Source organism: Artemia franciscana, chromosome 14, assembly GCF_032884065.1.
Source record: "Artemia franciscana chromosome 14, ASM3288406v1, whole genome shotgun sequence".
NCBI classification, from domain to species: Eukaryota; Metazoa; Arthropoda; class Branchiopoda; order Anostraca; family Artemiidae; genus Artemia; species Artemia franciscana.
In genome coordinates, this window is record NC_088876.1 from 14,355,271 (window position 1) to 14,372,294 (window position 17,024).

Here is a 17,024-nt window from a genome sequence, read left to right on the forward strand (position 1 = left end):
ACTATGACCATTATTTACATATTGAAATGGTTATTGGGAAGTGTATTTTCAGGGGGATTTTTTCTGGTTGGTGGGAGGAGGGTCGAGGGGAGGGGGTTAAGTGGGATGATCTTTCCATGGAGAATTTATCACAGGGGAAAGAGACATTCCACGAAGGGGGTGCAGGATTTTCTTGCATTCTTCAAAAAAAACAATGAAAAAAGAAATATGATAAAGTTTTTTCAACTGGATGCAAGGAGCAGCATTAAAACTTAAAACGAACAGAAATTATTACACATATGAGGAGGTTCATTTCCTCCTAAATACCTCGTTCTTTACGCTATTTTTTTTTGTAATTTCAACTGTTTATTCTACGGCCTTTGTGTTTCAGGGGTAATTCTTAAAGAATTGAGATAAAATTTAAGCTTTAGCGTAAAGAGCGAGGTATTGACGAGGGGGTGAACCCTCTCATATACGTAATAAAAATATACGAAAATAGAAGCTCGTTACGTAAGTTTATTCGTAAGTTAAGTATATTTATTACTAATAAAAACGTTCGTAAAAAAAATTGAAAGTTCTAGTTACCTTTTTAAGTAACCGAAAAATTAAAGGGCAAATAGGCCTCCTACCTTACCCCCTTTTCTCAAAATCGTCCGACCAAAACTATGAGAAAGCCATTTAGCCACAAAAAAATTAATATGCAAATTTCGTTTTAATTATTCATTTGCGGAGAGCCAAAATAAATCATGTATTGATTCAAAAGCGTTAAGAAATTCAATAAAAAACCAAATTTTTTCAACTGAAAGTAAGGAGCAACATTAAAATTTAAAACGAACAGAAATTACTCCGTATATGAAAGGGGCTGTTCCCTCCTAAACGCCCCACTCTTTCCGCTAAAGTTTGTTTTATTGTTTTAAAAAGTGGACTTGTGAGAAAGGGTCAAACTTTTCAGACTGTGAGAAAGGGTCCTGCAGAACAAAACAATAATTTGAAACAATCTTTAGAAAATGATTTTAAGTCTCTTTATTTAAATTGAAACTCACCAACCCAGTCAGGGTGCATAATTTCAGCGGCAGTTTGCTCATACGCATAATTATAATCGATCACGCTTACAATAAAATACAAACGATGTTTTTTTTTCCAACAAAAACATCTTAAGTCACCTTAGAATAGCCCTTTGTGAAAAAAATAGTGCGGCATTGCGGATAGGGGCAAACAACAATATAGTAGCTTAGCAAGACTAAGATTGTCAGCTATAAAAATGCCCCCAAAAGAGATATAAGCCAAGAAAACTTTCCAATGCTCAAAATCTAGTGCAGAGCCATTTTGCTATCTAAACTATAGTCTGGTCGAGGGTTGCTACTAATAGGAGTGGTCTCTTCTGGCTCTAGAGGCCAAAAAAAAATTCTAGTGTCATCTTAGTTTTCAACAGTTACTGCAGCTAAAAAGAATTTGATTGAGAAATGGAGTATGGTTGACTCTGGGTCTGAACAGCCTAAAAAAGGGAAGATTGTAGGTTTATTTTCCACAATTTCCTTCTTTGATTAGTAATTTAATTCAAAACTTTGGAACAAAGTTGTGTGAAGTAGCAAATTGAAATAGCAAAGTTTTGAATTTTAGTAAAGTTTAGCAAAGTAGTTGAATTTTCGTTTTTTGTGAACTGATATTTGAGTACTAGTATTTTTTGGCTAATTTTATAATTTTCAAGGGTTAGATGTCTATCTCAGTACAAGACATATCTTATTTTATCACAAGCCCCGAAAGTACATCATTTTACTGGTCAAGGGTGTAGCTACTGAAATTAACTTTGTAAAAGGTCAGACAAAATCACTTTGTAAGGATTTTTATGTCGCGACAATTCTTTGAAAGCGGTCACCTCTTTTCTCAGTAAAAGCACCGTGTCTTCGAAAACACATCTCTTGGGACAGATGTAGTAACTACAAAGTCGCGACAAACTGGGCGTTCTTTCCATTGAAAATTGTCATTTGTCGACCTTTTCCTGGTATTAGTAGCTTGGATGTCTCCAAGATTGCTTGTAGGTTTCATTAGGCTTTACCTCTGTGGTTTTGACATTATTGCTTCCGGAGCGGACTTTTTACCTGTTCGAAGATTTTTATCTGATGATTCCGTTAGGTCTTCCTATGTAATATCAACAATTCACTTACGTTTAGCTTACATCTGTAACTTATTATGATCTTAAGAAGTTCAAGTGTATTATTTTTGTCCAATCTCGAAATCTATGCTGATTGTGTAAGTTTGTTTTTGTATGAAAAACAGGCTATAATATACTAAGGTGTTTTCTGATTGAACTTTAGGCAAATTTTGTTGTTCAATATTTCATATTTCAAAGCTTGGATCTGGAATATAAGATGATAAATTGTTTTCTGATTGAACTATAGACAAATTTTATTAATCAATTTTTCATATATTAAGGCCAGTGTATCAACAGCTATTATTCGTAGTTATTCAGATAGGATTATTTAGGTGGTGAGAGGGAATATTCTTAGGCAGACTAAGAGGATAAAAAATAGAACATGTTTTTCAAGACTTATCTGGTGTATTTTTCTCTTTTAAGGAGCATTGACGCGACCATAGCCATAATCCTGTCACCAGTACCGTAGACCAAGGCTGTATCCATGAAGGGGAGTGCTATAGGGTTTGAACCCCCCCCCTGACAAAAAATTGCCTGACTCGTAAAAGCGTAGTATAACAGCATATAAATAAATTTTTATGGGGTGCTTAAATTATTTTGTGTACCCCCCTCCCCGAACAAAATCCTAGATACGCCCTTACTACAGGCCTATTATGTTTCTTGCTGTAGACAAACATTGGAGCTCCTTTTAAAAATGTTTAGTAAATGATATCAAGAGAGACAAATTCTAAATGGTGCCTGGCCACGGGGAGTTTGTTTTTAATAAATTTTTCTGTAAATTCTCTTCATAAGCTCTCTTCACAAGTTTCCTGACAAAAATAATCAATATTAGACTCAAGTTCTTTCTTGCTGAGGTACCATTGTGAAAGAACGTTTTCATCTTTTTTTTTTAGTTTTTATGGTTGTTGGTTGATCGTGGTGAAAGTGTGCTATGAATAGCCCTTTATAGTAGGATTAGTAGTAAGAGTAAAGGCTTATTTGTTCTGAAAAGAAAAATCAGTTATTTGCGTTTAGAAAGTAACTAACGGTGTTTTTTGTCAGCCAAAAAATTTAAAATGTCAAAGATGTTATTTGTTTATAATACTTACTTCAGAATTATGCTCTTTTCAGATTCATAGGTGAAACCTGAAGGCAGAAGTCAATTATTAGGGAATTTTTTGCATTGTTTGAGGTCTGTGCCCAGGTGAAATCATTTTATTTTCACTTCTAGAGACACATTCTTTCTCTACCTTTCTTATAATTTTCATTATCATCTTGAATTGATCAAAATTTTCCAAATCCACCTTAATCAGACGGGTAATAAAATATAAAGAATATGCAACGAGCACTAACAAATATAAGTGTATTGTAAACCTTCACTACTCTTTTTTTATGTCTGGGTTTACATTGATAAACATATAATGTTGGTATGCGTGTACTGGTAAGCGTGAAGCCAAATCTTTCAGAGCTAATGGTTCTCGTAAAAGGAGATACTGCAAGAGTATTTTCTATAAACTACGTATTTATTATACAAAGCAAACACGAGACAAGAACTTGACTGGTTTAAAGCAAGACAGGAACTAACTTTAAGCACTTCAGAAATCCATAAATAAATGGTTTCTAAGGTTCTTAGAAACATGTTCTTCTATATTAAATCGTCCAAGTTCCACCTTCTGGTATTATAAACCTAGTTTTTCTGATTCTCATTTCCACAAGACAAAGCATCATAAATTCGATAAACTCGTGTTTCACTTAGGCTTCTAGAATCTCATATAGATTACAAGATAAAACTGATCCACATTGCATTAAAATTACGTGGCATGTTTCCCGCTCTATGACTTACACTCAAAAGTTTACAGCATTCCCAGGCGTGAGGACCTCCAAACCACGCAAACAGCCCTTATAAAACTAGTTCTTAAAAGGTAGATTCTATTAGAAAGGTGGATATGTTACACCAGAGCCATACAAGGGCGTTCAGTCTGTATAAGTGGAGAGTATAAAGTGACGTCCTTTGACTTACTTCAACTTCCCCTATTCATTTTTTTTTGTCATTTTTTAATAGCATAGTTGCGGTTAGGTTTCGTCTTGTGAAAGCTAAAGTCACGCAAGGCTTTTTAGTCTGAAAGATTTGAACACTCAAAGTCATACTTAGAGGCTCGTGCCTCTCCAATTATATCACTCCATACTTTGCAAAGATAACAATGTTGCACTCATTTGACTCGCGATACTTTGAAAACTTTCATCCATGGTTCAAATTCTTTGTCTTCGACCCACCCCCTTTGATGAATAATATGTGCAATGCTTCTCTGACCCTCTTTTAGAAACAGCAAGGATGCTCTATCTCTATCCTCTTCTGGTCAAAGGTGCTTACGCTCCGTCCTTGACTCTCCTTCTTTGATATTTTCAACAATATCGGCTCATTTCCTTAATCATTTGGCTAGCAGTGCATATGCTTTACTTATTACACATTTAGCCAACACTAGTCAAAGTAAGGCCGTACCGCTTGCATCCTGTACAGTTTCTCTCCCACCTTCACCTAAATATAAGTGACTTGTGCCATTCAGGCACAAGTCACTCAATATCATTCACTCAATATCATTGAGGAAGCCTTTGCTTGATAGTGTATATGCTACGCCTCTGATCACCTTTTATCAATCAGTATCCATACTCTGTCTCTAACTTATTTTGGCCAACAATACTTACGCTGAATTCCTGGCTTCCTTTGATAAACAACAAGGTTGCTCCGCCTCGAACTTCTTTTGGAAAACAGTGCTTAGGCATGCTACATCTATGACTCCCTCTGGTACACGGAATAATGTCTGTTCGTTTTAAGTTTTAATGTTGCTCCTTACTTTCAGCTGTTTTGTTCTATAAATATACTTAATTTTCCACCACGTCGCACCTTAATATCATGACAGACAGTGTATCTTCCTTTTTATATTCTTCTTCGTCTGTTTCACGGACTTGACAAATTTAAATTCCAGAAAGATCAATACCCCATCCCCTGCACACACATTACCCCCAGAAAATCAAGGTGAGTAACCTTGAAGTCCGAATCTATAAATGATTGTATACATTACTTTTGACGGAATGGTAATCAGGAAAACAGTGTCAGATCTCTAATTGTCAAAACAGTTATAGTAAAATATTGACATATTTGCTCTTTTTCTTCGATGACTGTTTTTGTCCCGGTACTCAAAATGGAACTTTTTCAGGAGGGGACAAAACGTTTTCATATAGAATATCGTTTTCTAAAAAATATGAAAATTTTTATTCGTTAATTTTTGGGAAGTTGTCAACATCCACAAAGTTCAGCCACAATTTTGAAATTTGTAAAATGACCTATTACACAAATATTTTAAGGCCCTGTATTAAATACTAGGTGACCATGTCTATGACTGGTGCTAAATTCAGCCAACCTTTTTTAAGGCTGTTAAATTATTTTTAAAGTAAAGTTGGTAAAGAGCATTCCAAATGCCGAATTTTAAGGTTCCATTATCCTAAGAATCATAGGGTCTTACATGTAGTGCAATTACAAACATGTTTTATGCCCACGAAACCAACAGCAACAACAACATTCTTAATAAAACAAAATTTAGTATAAAAATCAGTACGATTTATTTCAATATTTTGGAGTTAGAAGTCTAATTTCAGCAAAGGCAACTACCCCCAGCAAATATTTATTTAGTTACTGATAAGGAAAAATTTTTGGGAGAGAGGTACAGAGTACAACGAAGTTTGGAGGCAATAACGAAGTTTGGAGGCAATAGTAAGGAAATTGTGATCCATCGGGTGTAAATGGTTGGAGATACAGGAGATACAGAAGAAGTATCCCTTTTAAACCACCAGAAATTCTTGTTGAGTAATTTGAGCTTAGAATGATACACGAAGCGTAAAGAGGGGGCATACGTTCTCAGAGACCAAATTATTGGCTGAAACGAGTCCCAGTTTTGCTACTTTAGGCACTTCCAGGTAAGCTAGGACGATGAAATTTGGCGGGCGTATCAGGGGCCAGACCAAATTAAATTAGAAATAGTCGTTTTCCCGATTTGGCCATCTGTGGGGAGGGGGAGTGGGGGGCCCGTTAATTCGGAAAAAATAGAAAAAAATAAGTATTTTTAACTTACGAATGGTTGATCAGATCTTAATGAAATTTGATGTTTGGAAAGATATCGTGTCTCAGAGCTGTTATTTTAAATCCCATCCGGATCTGGTTACACTGGGGGGGGGAGTTGGGAGGGGAAACCTAAAATCTTGGAAAACACTTAGAGTGGAGGGATCTGGATGAAACTTGGTGAGAAAAATAAGCAAGAGTCCTAGATACATGATTGACATAACAGGAACGGATCTGCTCTCTTTGGGGTAGTTGGGGGGGGGGGGTTCATTCTGAAAAACTAGAAAAAATGAGGTATTTTTAACTTACGAAGGAGTGATAGGATCTTCATGAAACTTCATATTTAGAAGGGCCTCGTAACTCAGATATCTTATTTTGAATCTAAACCTGATCCAGTGTTATAGGGGGGGGGGGCAGTTGGGAGGGGAGGCCGGAAATCTTAGAAAATACTTAAAGCGGAGAGATCAGGATGAAACTGGATGGGAAGAATAAAAACCTATCTAAGATACGTGGCTGACATAACCGGACCGGATCTGCTCTATTTAGTGGAGTTGGGGGGGGGGGTAATTTGGAAAAATGAGGTGTTTTTAACTTACGAAAGGGTGACCAGATCTTGATGAAATTTGATATTTAGAAGAATCTTGTACTTTAAAGCTCTAATTTCAAATTCCGATCAGATCCTGTGACATTGGGGAGAGTTGGAGGGGGAAACCAGAATTCTTGGAAAACGTGAAAATTGGGGTATTTTTATCTTACGAATAGGTGATAAAATCTTAATGAAATTTGATATTTAGAAGGAATGTCTCAGAGCTTTTATTTCAAATCCCGACCAGATCTTTTGACGTTGGAGGGGGAAATCTTGGAAAACACTTGGAGTGGAGGAATCGGGATGAAGCTTGGTGGATAGAATAAGCAAATGTCCTTGATACGTGATTGACTTAAGCGTACGGGATTCACTCTCTTTGGGGGAGTTGGGGGGAGGCGTTCAGTGATTTGGCGAGTTTGGTGCTTCTGGACGTGCTAGGACGATGAAAATTGGTAGGCGTATCAGGGACCTGCACAAATTGACTTGATAAAGTCATTTTCCCAGATTCGACCATCTGGGGGGCTAAAGGGAGAGGAAAAATTAAAAAAAATGAGGCATTTATAACTTACGAGTGGGTGATCGGATCTTAATGAATTTTGATATTTAGAAGGACATCGTGACTCAGTGCTCTCATTTTAAATCCTAAACGGCATTAAGCCTCTTATTTTCCTTTTAAATCAATCTATTGATTCTTAGAATTTTGTTAGAGTTCATGCAAATGAATATACAAACTCTCTTCTTCTTTCCTTCTGCATTTCGACCAAATTGTATATATTCACAGAGACCGGTCTAAATCCGGCCTGCAGTTAATTAAAAGCTAATGCCATCTATATAGATATAGCAGTTTTCTTTCCATGTCATTTCTCTTAAAGGTATTTACCTCCTATAACCGTAAGATTCAGTAAATTCTGCAGATATTTTGGATTTATTTGTATTTTTCTTGTATCCTTTACAACTTAGGAATAGTACTGTCGCCATTAAGACGAACATCTGCCGTTTGTCGACCCCACGGGTCCATTCAGTGTTCCTGCAAAATGACTTGCTGATGAAGTATCCCCTCCTTTTTAAATGCCCCTTTCTCTGATCTTATCTAAATTTTATTTCCTGTTCTGGTCGAGCACAACAGCCTAGTAGGCCTGCTTATAAAAGAAAATAGTTCCATCAGACACAAAAATTTCAGACAGACAGCATACAATTACAGCTGATGAGACAATGAAGAAAGGAAGAAAATACTCTTTTCTTGCTTTATTCTCTAGAATTCACTTTTATTAGGTCGCCGTGATTAATATGGCATTTGTGTTTCATGCTGTTTTTCTTCTTCTTTTTTTGATTTCTATTTGTTTAAAAATGCTTATCTGTTAATTTGTGTCTATCAATTGACCATCAAGCTTCCCGAAAAGCAATTAACTATATCTCAACAAAGATATTTGAGGCAATTAATTTTGAAATAATAGTTACAATTTTCGTCACTAATTTTTCATCTAAGTTCAAGTTCATTCAGAAAATTGAGAGCTAAATAAAACTTTTAAAGTGGAAATTATATTTCGTTTAAATAATATATCTAGCACCACTTACAACTCCTCAATTGCCCAACTCTCCTCTATTTATGATAAAATTTAAATTTTTGTCAAAATTCTTTAAGAGCAACTGCTGAAACACAACATCCGTTGAATTAGAAGATAAGAAGGGTTTCTAAGCACCAAAAACTCTAGTATAAGGAACGAGGGATGGAGGAGTGGGTGGCATCCCCCAATTAGGGAATAATCTCCGGTAGTTTTAGGTTTTAATGGTCCTCTTTACTTTCAGTTGGAAAAACCTTCCCTTATTATTTAATTTAAAATCTTTTTTTTCAAACCCTGCCTGTAAATCTCTCTCCCCCTCTCCGTGGAAAACTTTCTTGAAAAATCGTTCTACAGAAAATTGAACCAACCCGGATTATTTCCGCGTAAAATTTCCCCCCGGACAATTCCCTCCTTGTTGAACATTTACCCAAGACAGTTTTCCCAAGAATTCCCCTTACTTCCACTTGCAAAAAACTTGTTTTTTTTTGTTATGTAATTTTTGATCTTTTCCAAATCATGCCGAAAATATCCCTTCAAGAAAAATTTTCACCATTGCCTTCTCCCACACAATGTAAAGTTCCTCCTGCGGAAAATCCCATCACGAAATCTTTTTTCACAGAAATCCCCCAGACAATTCTGTCCTCGCTGAAAATTACCACAGAACATTCCACATGTAAGCTTAAATAGCCAAAGAAAAACTTAAACAAATAATAAGAACTCCGCACATGAATTCAGGAATATCCTTCTGTACAATTTTCCCTGGAAAATTTCTCCAGAAAATTTTCTCTTCGCGGAGGGGGGGGGGGGTAATTACCTTCCCATTTTTCGAACACGTAAAATAGGCACTGAAACCTTAAATTCCGGTTCAAATGATTCCTCTCCCAACCTTCTGAGATCATTTCTTTGATACCATCATCCCAGGAAAAAAACAACAACAACAAAACAAGTACATGTAATACGCATTGTACGCATGTAAATACGCATTCGTGTCTGTCTTCTGACGCACACACACACACAAACAAAATATACATTTTTTTAGATAGGAGCTTGAAACCTTTACAGTATAGTTCTGTGGTATTCTGTAGCTGAGGGTGTGATTTTAATTAAGATCAACTTATTTTTTGGTATGTTTTCTTCCTTTTCGAAAATCAGGCAAATTTGTCTCATTCTCGTAACTGTTGATGGGTGATAATAAACTTGGAATGGATTTTAGTGAAATGAAGTTTATATATTTGGAGTCAACATACACACAAATTCCTTTCATTTATCGGTTGTTATTAAAATTCCTGTTTTTTGTAGTTTTGGTTACTATTGGACCAAGTCACTCATTACTTAAAGTACTGTGTACTGTTGGTACTGTGTGTTTGCTAATGGGTTCAGGCATTGAAAATTTGTTCAAGGTTCATTTTGGTATTAAAAAAGTATAATGATAATTTTATATTCAATATTAAATAGTAATTTTTAAGCATGATCAGTTTTGTATATCCAACAGTCTATAATTCCAAACTTCTCTTGAATCAAGATTTACAAAATAGTTCTTCATTAGTCATGGAAATTTATGAATTGTTTGCCTAATAACAAATATTTTCCACAAAGAGCTTGTTTATGACATCAAAGATATTACTTCAGCCTTCTCCAGTGTTTTATCGAAGGTCTGTTTTACCGACGACTTGTGTGTAAACGGCGACTTTTTCTAGGGAAACAAAGCAGTAGATCTAACTATATACTCAAAATCAAGGGCGTAATTTGCTATGAGGCAATGGTGGCGAACTGACCCTACCAGACCTCAGTATGTCCTCCCCTAGACCCCAGTTTGCCCTCAACAGCCAAATTTTAGTTTCTGCAAAAATTTTATAAAAACTAAGATAAGCCTGCATAATCCAAGCATCCGCAGAAACGCGTCAGTTTTCTTTAGCATATCTTTGCCTTTATGGTACTGTATGGCTCATTTTTATTGTCATTTCCATTTGATTTGGAAAAATTATCTCAAATTCCTCAACCCCCCAGGATTTTGATGAAATTACGCCATTGCTCAAAATAGATGTTACTGAACGACTAGAACATGTTTATACATTCGTATTTAATGTCTAAGTGTATCCAGGATCCTATGTTTTGGGCCAGGGATAAATACAGAAAAAATGGTTATTTTCAGTTTGTTAATTTTGAGAAATCTTATTTTTGACCTTAATTCAACAGTATCAGCATTAAGGGATGAGTAGTTGCAAAGCAGCATGGGTTGCATCCCCAAAGGGATAAACTAAAGTACTTTTGATTTAATGGACTCATCGAACATGAGCCCTTGGGGGGGGGGGGTAACAACTTAAAGAATAACTTTCAATTTCCGCGGGAAAAAGAGAGCATCTTCCCTTTAATTAACAATTAACGAGTGACACCAATGATTGCTGTACATCCAATGTGCCTTTTTTTCTTTTTTTTTTGTCCTTTATACAGAGATGATCTCTCGGTGCATAATAAATTTGATCGTAAAGATCAATAAATTACGCGTCACAAATGATTCTTTGGGACTCATTTGCATATTCAGCAAGTTTTCTCACGATTCCTTTAAGTTTTCTTCAGTTTTAAAATTGTCAACAAAAGATTTGTTTTATGCCTCTTTGTGACAATTTTAAAAGTCCTTACTATCACTCAAAACCTCGTATCATTGATTTTAACTAGCAAATCAAGTTTATATCTTTTATCTTACTGAAATCTATCCTTTCGACCGAGGCATTGTCAGTTGTCGCAGTATAAATGCCATACAAACAGATGTCTACTTTGCATTTTCTTCAGTTTCATACATCATAGATGCACATCTAAAGTCCTACGTAAAATAGTTAAATGATATATATCTTCAGACGATATCAACATAGACATAGAAAATATGCCAAAGAAAACATTATGATACCCCCAGCCGGGACAGTGGTTCCTAGTGGCTTGACCCCCTACTGATGACTGTTGGTGTGTCTTTTGTGATGGGGTAATTGGTATTGGGCAGAAGTGGTTACCCTGCTGTTACTATCGCATAGGTGACATTGTCGTGTTACTGATATACATAAATTGGAATTCGATTTCTCCATGTCTTAGATTATCAACTCCTATATAAGCCATTAGATCAGCATTTAGAGCAACAATGGACGGTCTTCAGTTGGACAGATCGAATAGTGAGAAATTGATGATTAGGCAAGCCAATGGTTAGGCCGATAGTATATCAGTAAGCAATTAAGTGTGAAATAACCTAGAGGTTCATCAGGTATGCAGGCAGGATGGGGCTTTCAGACCCCGAATGGGAGGGCGTATCTTGATGAGAATCCACCATTTAGATCGTCATGTATGAAAGCCTTGAATCGGAGAAATCTACCAAAAGATTTTGTTTTTTTTTCACGAAGGATCAATGTCTTTTACCTGCGATTGTTTTGGATTCGTCTTCCTTTTTTTCTGATTGAACCTTGTGTTTGAGTACATGATGGTTGATTATATCTAACCATGGTTGTAACATTTTCGTAGAAAGTCCAGACCATTGAAAATTCCGTGTTCCAATGTCTTCTTTAAGTAAAATGGAAACTGTACCACAGCAACATGCCAATTTCCAACATTTAATGGCGTAAAACGATACTTTTGATATAAAAGCCATATGAGGCCAAATATCATCTGTCAAGCGAGAACCTTGAGACCTGGCACGTACGCAGGGGGGAGCCTTCGGACCCCCCCCCAGAAATTTCGTGAAATGTTATTTTCCCCATGGTTTCTTGAGATTTCTGGCAAAAGTAGGACATTTATTAAGAATCTAGATACATGTGTGAAGCCTTTTTGGGGGGATTTTACAGCACGCAATTATCCGGTAAAGTCACTGCCCAATTACTAACCCGTTTTCTGTCAACTTTTTACCCTCTTTGAAGTAATTAGCAATTCTACTGTTATTTTTTTTTTTTTTGTAAGGAGAGTTTGCTTTCCACAGCAAAATAGAATTATTCTTGATATTAGGGCGTTTATCCCCCCTTTTCAGGATAAAGTACAGCTTTTAATGGATCAATTTTGGAAACTATCATTTTTCATTAAAATCTACGTTTTTGCAATAGAAGAACTACCCCCACAGCACCCATATTGCACTGTTAACCGTAACATTTCCCTTTCATTGGGATATAATAGATTAATCACTGGTTCTAAATCGCTATGAACATAACATGAGCCTAAAACGTACTTTTGAGGCTTCAGTCTTCTTCCCCCACCCGCTACAATACTACAGATTAAAGTTAGTCTGTATTTTCCGATATACGTGCTTTTTGCATTGCTAAATTAAAAAGGTGCTACTTTATATGTGCTGTTTCGAAGGTTTTGGCCCCCCCCGAAAAAAATTCCTGCGTACGTGCCTGCTTGAGACCATCAATTGGCTCAAAACTGTATCAGAGCTGCTTGTGCAGCCTCTCAGTAGTGACAGAGATCATACTACTGCACGTTGGCCTATTTGTCTTTAATATTGAATGCAGTTCATAGAAAACGAGTGGCTATTATGGACTTGTATTTGTAAGTCTCATTTTTTCAAATTGCATTGTCGTGACCTCGTACCCTTAGTCACCAAGTAAAGACTTCTTTCACTTGTGAACAGTAATGCATAGTTTTGTACTAACTATAAAGGCAAGGTTGGAAGATCTCTTTATAAAGATAAGATGCATAAAACCTTTAGAGGGCTTTTTTAGGCCGAAATTTTTATTCATACACAAATTTCACACGAATTTTCATTCATACACAAATTTCATACGAGTTTTCATTCATACGAAAATTTCAAATCATACAAAAGAAGTGTTCCAGATCAATGTGGAACGGGAGGATGTGAATTTGCCCGCTGAGCTCCTCTTATTTGGAGGAACATATTTCGACTAGGTGTGTAACATTGGTGCTGTTGGGCTGATATCTCTGATCTTACTGTGGATGCATTTCGGCTCCTAAATAAAATAATATATTTATATGCTTGCCTGGGCAGAGTTAGGAAAGTGATGGAATTTTACTAAAACAAGGTTTGTCTTAGGAACTCTCCTCTTGAAGATTTTCAGAATTATGACCTTGAAATTTTATTTTGAGTCTTCTTACCCAAGAAACGCTGAAGACCAAGGGGCGTATTCATGGTTTTTGTTTTCGGGGTATTTTTTATTCTTCTTAAAATCAAAATATAAAAAATGCGTTAAAAATTGTTTATTGGCATTTTCGTTACATTTTTGCGAGTTTGACAACAATTTAGGGCTGTGGGGTGGGGGGCTAAGACCCTGATCCCATTTTCTATGGATACGCCCATACCGAGGACATCAATATTCAAAATAACTAAAGTCTAGATTTTAAATCCTAGGGCTAATTGGTAAGCCATGAACGCAGGAAGGGGCCTTTATGTTCACATCCCGTCAAAATTTCATGGATTCATTTCTTCATTTTGAAGTTGCACCTTTTACTCATATGGTCACCTCCTTCTCTGAAACAACAATATTCATCTCATGTGTCTTTGAGAAAATTAAAACAGGCTGAATTGTTTAATAATTATGAGTAAATAGACATCTAAGAGTCATTCGTGAAAACCGTTCGATCTCTGAGGGCCTCAGATTAAATATAAATCAAAAAGTTCGTGGTAACGAATTGTAAGCAAGGAGCGACCCGACTCAATAGTAACCGGAACTCCAAAAAACGGAATTTTGATACCAATAGTATTTAAAAAGAATTGACTTATTATACTGATTCTAAATATATAAGTTTTAGTAAGTTTAGCTATATATATCAGAAGCTACGAGTATGAGAAAATTTGTCCTATTTTGGAGAAAAAGGGGGAGAAACCCCCTATAAATCTAATTGTCAGGGGTAAAATTTTGCTGGGATTGAATTGTCCAGAAGATATTTCTGTAGGGATGGGGGATTTTCCGTGGGTGTGGTGCCAAATATCCAGGCATTATGTAAAAAACGATCAGAAAAAAAAAAAAAACAGTTTTTTTAACTGAAAGTAAGGAGCAACTATAAAACTTATAAATATAAATTATTACATATACGAGGAGGGTCATCTTCTTCTGAACACCTCACTCTATACGCTAAAGTTTAAATTTTGTCCCAACTCTTTAAACACGACTCCTAAAACACCAGGGTCGTTTAATTAGAACAATAAGTAATTTTTTTTTAAGCGCCGAAAAACTTTAGCGTGAAGAGTGAGGTGTTTAGTAGGGGGCACCCCCTCCTCATATACGTAGGTAATTTCTGTTGGTTTCATGTCTTAATGTTGCTTCTTACTTTCAGCTGAGAAAACTTGCTTTTTATTTAATATTCTCTAAAATACGGTTCTTTAACCGTATTTGATACCGGAGAAACAGCAACTTAGTATGCATATACTGAAATATTGAAGAACTATCAAATAACTCAGCAATATTCAAAGTTCAATTCTTTCAAAATCGTGAGTTCAAAATTTTGATACCCACTATCAAAATCTGCTATCAGAGAAATGACAATTTAGTCGCCTTTTCCTCAATGTCTTTCTGGAAAGGCAGTTTCCTGTCGGGTCTTTCCAGTTCAATAATTTTTGTCTCTCTTTTTTAATTCTATTCTAATTTGTATGTCTCTTCTCTTCTTTTAAAACCATTTTCAGCTATATGTTTAATCTCCTTCTAAATCTTCTATCTGTTAAATGTCCTTGTCTTGTTCTAGTGTTTTTCTTTATTTTTCTTTTTTTTGTATATATTTTTATAAAAGTGTTTTATTCTTGTTTTCTGTGGTCCATTACAAGCTAAGCTTCTTGGGCCTAGTAACCGCTTTACTTTGTAATAGTTTTTCTTTTAGTATTAATAAATTGATTGATTGATTGATTAGTTTACATAAACTGAAGTAGTGAGAAACTATAAAATTACTCAGCGATGCTCAAAATTTATTCTTTCAATATCAAGTGTTCTAATTTTTTATATCCATGTTTGATACATTGGTTGATTATTAGTTGACTAAATTTAGTTTTGACTAAATTTAAATTTATTAGTTGACTAAATTTAGTTTAGTTGACTAAATTAAATATTAGTTGACTAAATTTAGTTTGGTTGATTATTAGTTGACTAAATTTAGTTTTGACAAAATTTAAATTTATTAGTTGACTAAATTTAGTTTAGTTGACTAAATTAAATATTAGTTGACTAAATTTAGTCTGGTTGATTATTAGTTGACAAAATTTAATTTTGACTAAATTTAAATTTATTAGTTGACTAAATTTAGTTTAGTTGACTAAATTAAATATTAGTTGACTAAATTTAGTTTGGTTGATTATTAGTTGACTAAATTTAGTTTTGACAAAATTTAAATTTATTAGTTGACTAAATTTAGTTTAGTTGACTAAATTAAATATTAGTTGACTAAATTTAGTTTGGTTGATTATTAGTTGACTAAATTTAGTTTTGACAAAATTTAAATTTATTAGTTGACTAAATTTAGTTTAGTTGACTAAATTAAATATTAGTTGACTAAATTTAGTTTGGTTGATTATTAGTTGACTAAATGTCCAGGTTCCTACAAGCTGTGTAGTACTTTCTATATCCTTTCTATTAGCTAAAGAACGGACCACCGTGATAATTGAAGCACGAGCTTGGATATTTGCCACTTTTTTAAGGTATCCTATTCCTGGCCACCATGTTGGATCCATCTTCAAGAAAATGAAAAATAATTTGCCACGCATGGATGAAACTTAGATAAGGAAAAAGAAATTTGAAACAGAAAGGAGTCAAGATTTACGGAGGCGTGAAATGACAAAGATAAAGTTGCCCTTTCCTGAGATTGTCTTTAAAGTTGAACATTTGTTTAACTGATTTGTATGTTTATATTTCCTGGTCGGTTTCGAGTAATAAAATTTGTTCCAAAGGGGAATCAACAACTAACCACATTTTTAATCTATGCCAGTTCTTTGCAGTGTCGTTAATTGGGGGAGGAATGGGGCATGTGTCTCCTGAAATTTTTGGTTCCTCTAGATTTCAAAAATAGGTTGTTCGGGGCGCTTTCATTGAATTTTTTTTTGTATTATTATACACAAACCTTTAAAAAATGAAAACTATACCCCCTCTAGATTTAGAAAATTAAATTATCCTATATGAATAATGACGAAGACCACACTACCTTTTCTATTTTAGACTACATTTTCTATACTTATAGAAAATAATCCAATTCAAAATAAAACAAAATAAGAACGAATCAAAACAAGCCCAATCCCAAAAGAACTACAAGATTAGCTGTAGAGAAGACACATGTCGCAATACGAAATTATTCCAATTTTTTTTAAATACGGTTAGTGAAATGAATGAGCCTTTTTAGCTTGTAAAATGTTAGCTTTTATCACACAGTCTTAGCTGAAATTTTCATTAAGAAGTAATGATGCCTAGGCTATTTTAAAAAATGGATTTTTAATCGAGAACTTTTATTGTAAGCGTTTTATTGTTTATTATTTTCTTTGCTAAAGACAGCCCTTAGATATAGGGCCGAAATATTCAAATAGGTTTTGTTCAGTTCATTCACTGTCTTAGGAAAAAAGTCCCTATATTTTCGTGAATTGTCGCCACTGGTTCTTTGATAGAAATACAGCACAAGATGCAGAAAAAAGTAAGTAACATATGGGAAAACAGTTCAAGGTAAGAGAGCTCAAGATTTTGGGGGTTAAAA

At 35.0% G+C, this 17,024-nt stretch overlaps 1 long non-coding RNA gene across 1 annotated transcript; it reads left to right on the forward strand.

The window, feature by feature from the left end:
• The first annotated feature begins 2,129 nt into the window (after positions 1-2,129).
• On the forward strand, positions 2,130-16,245 carry LOC136035820 (uncharacterized). The gene is made up of 2 exons (XR_010619516.1): positions 2,130-2,229; positions 15,985-16,245. It is a non-coding gene; the product is annotated as an uncharacterized LOC136035820 (long non-coding RNA).
• The last annotated feature ends 779 nt before the right edge of the window (positions 16,246-17,024 follow it).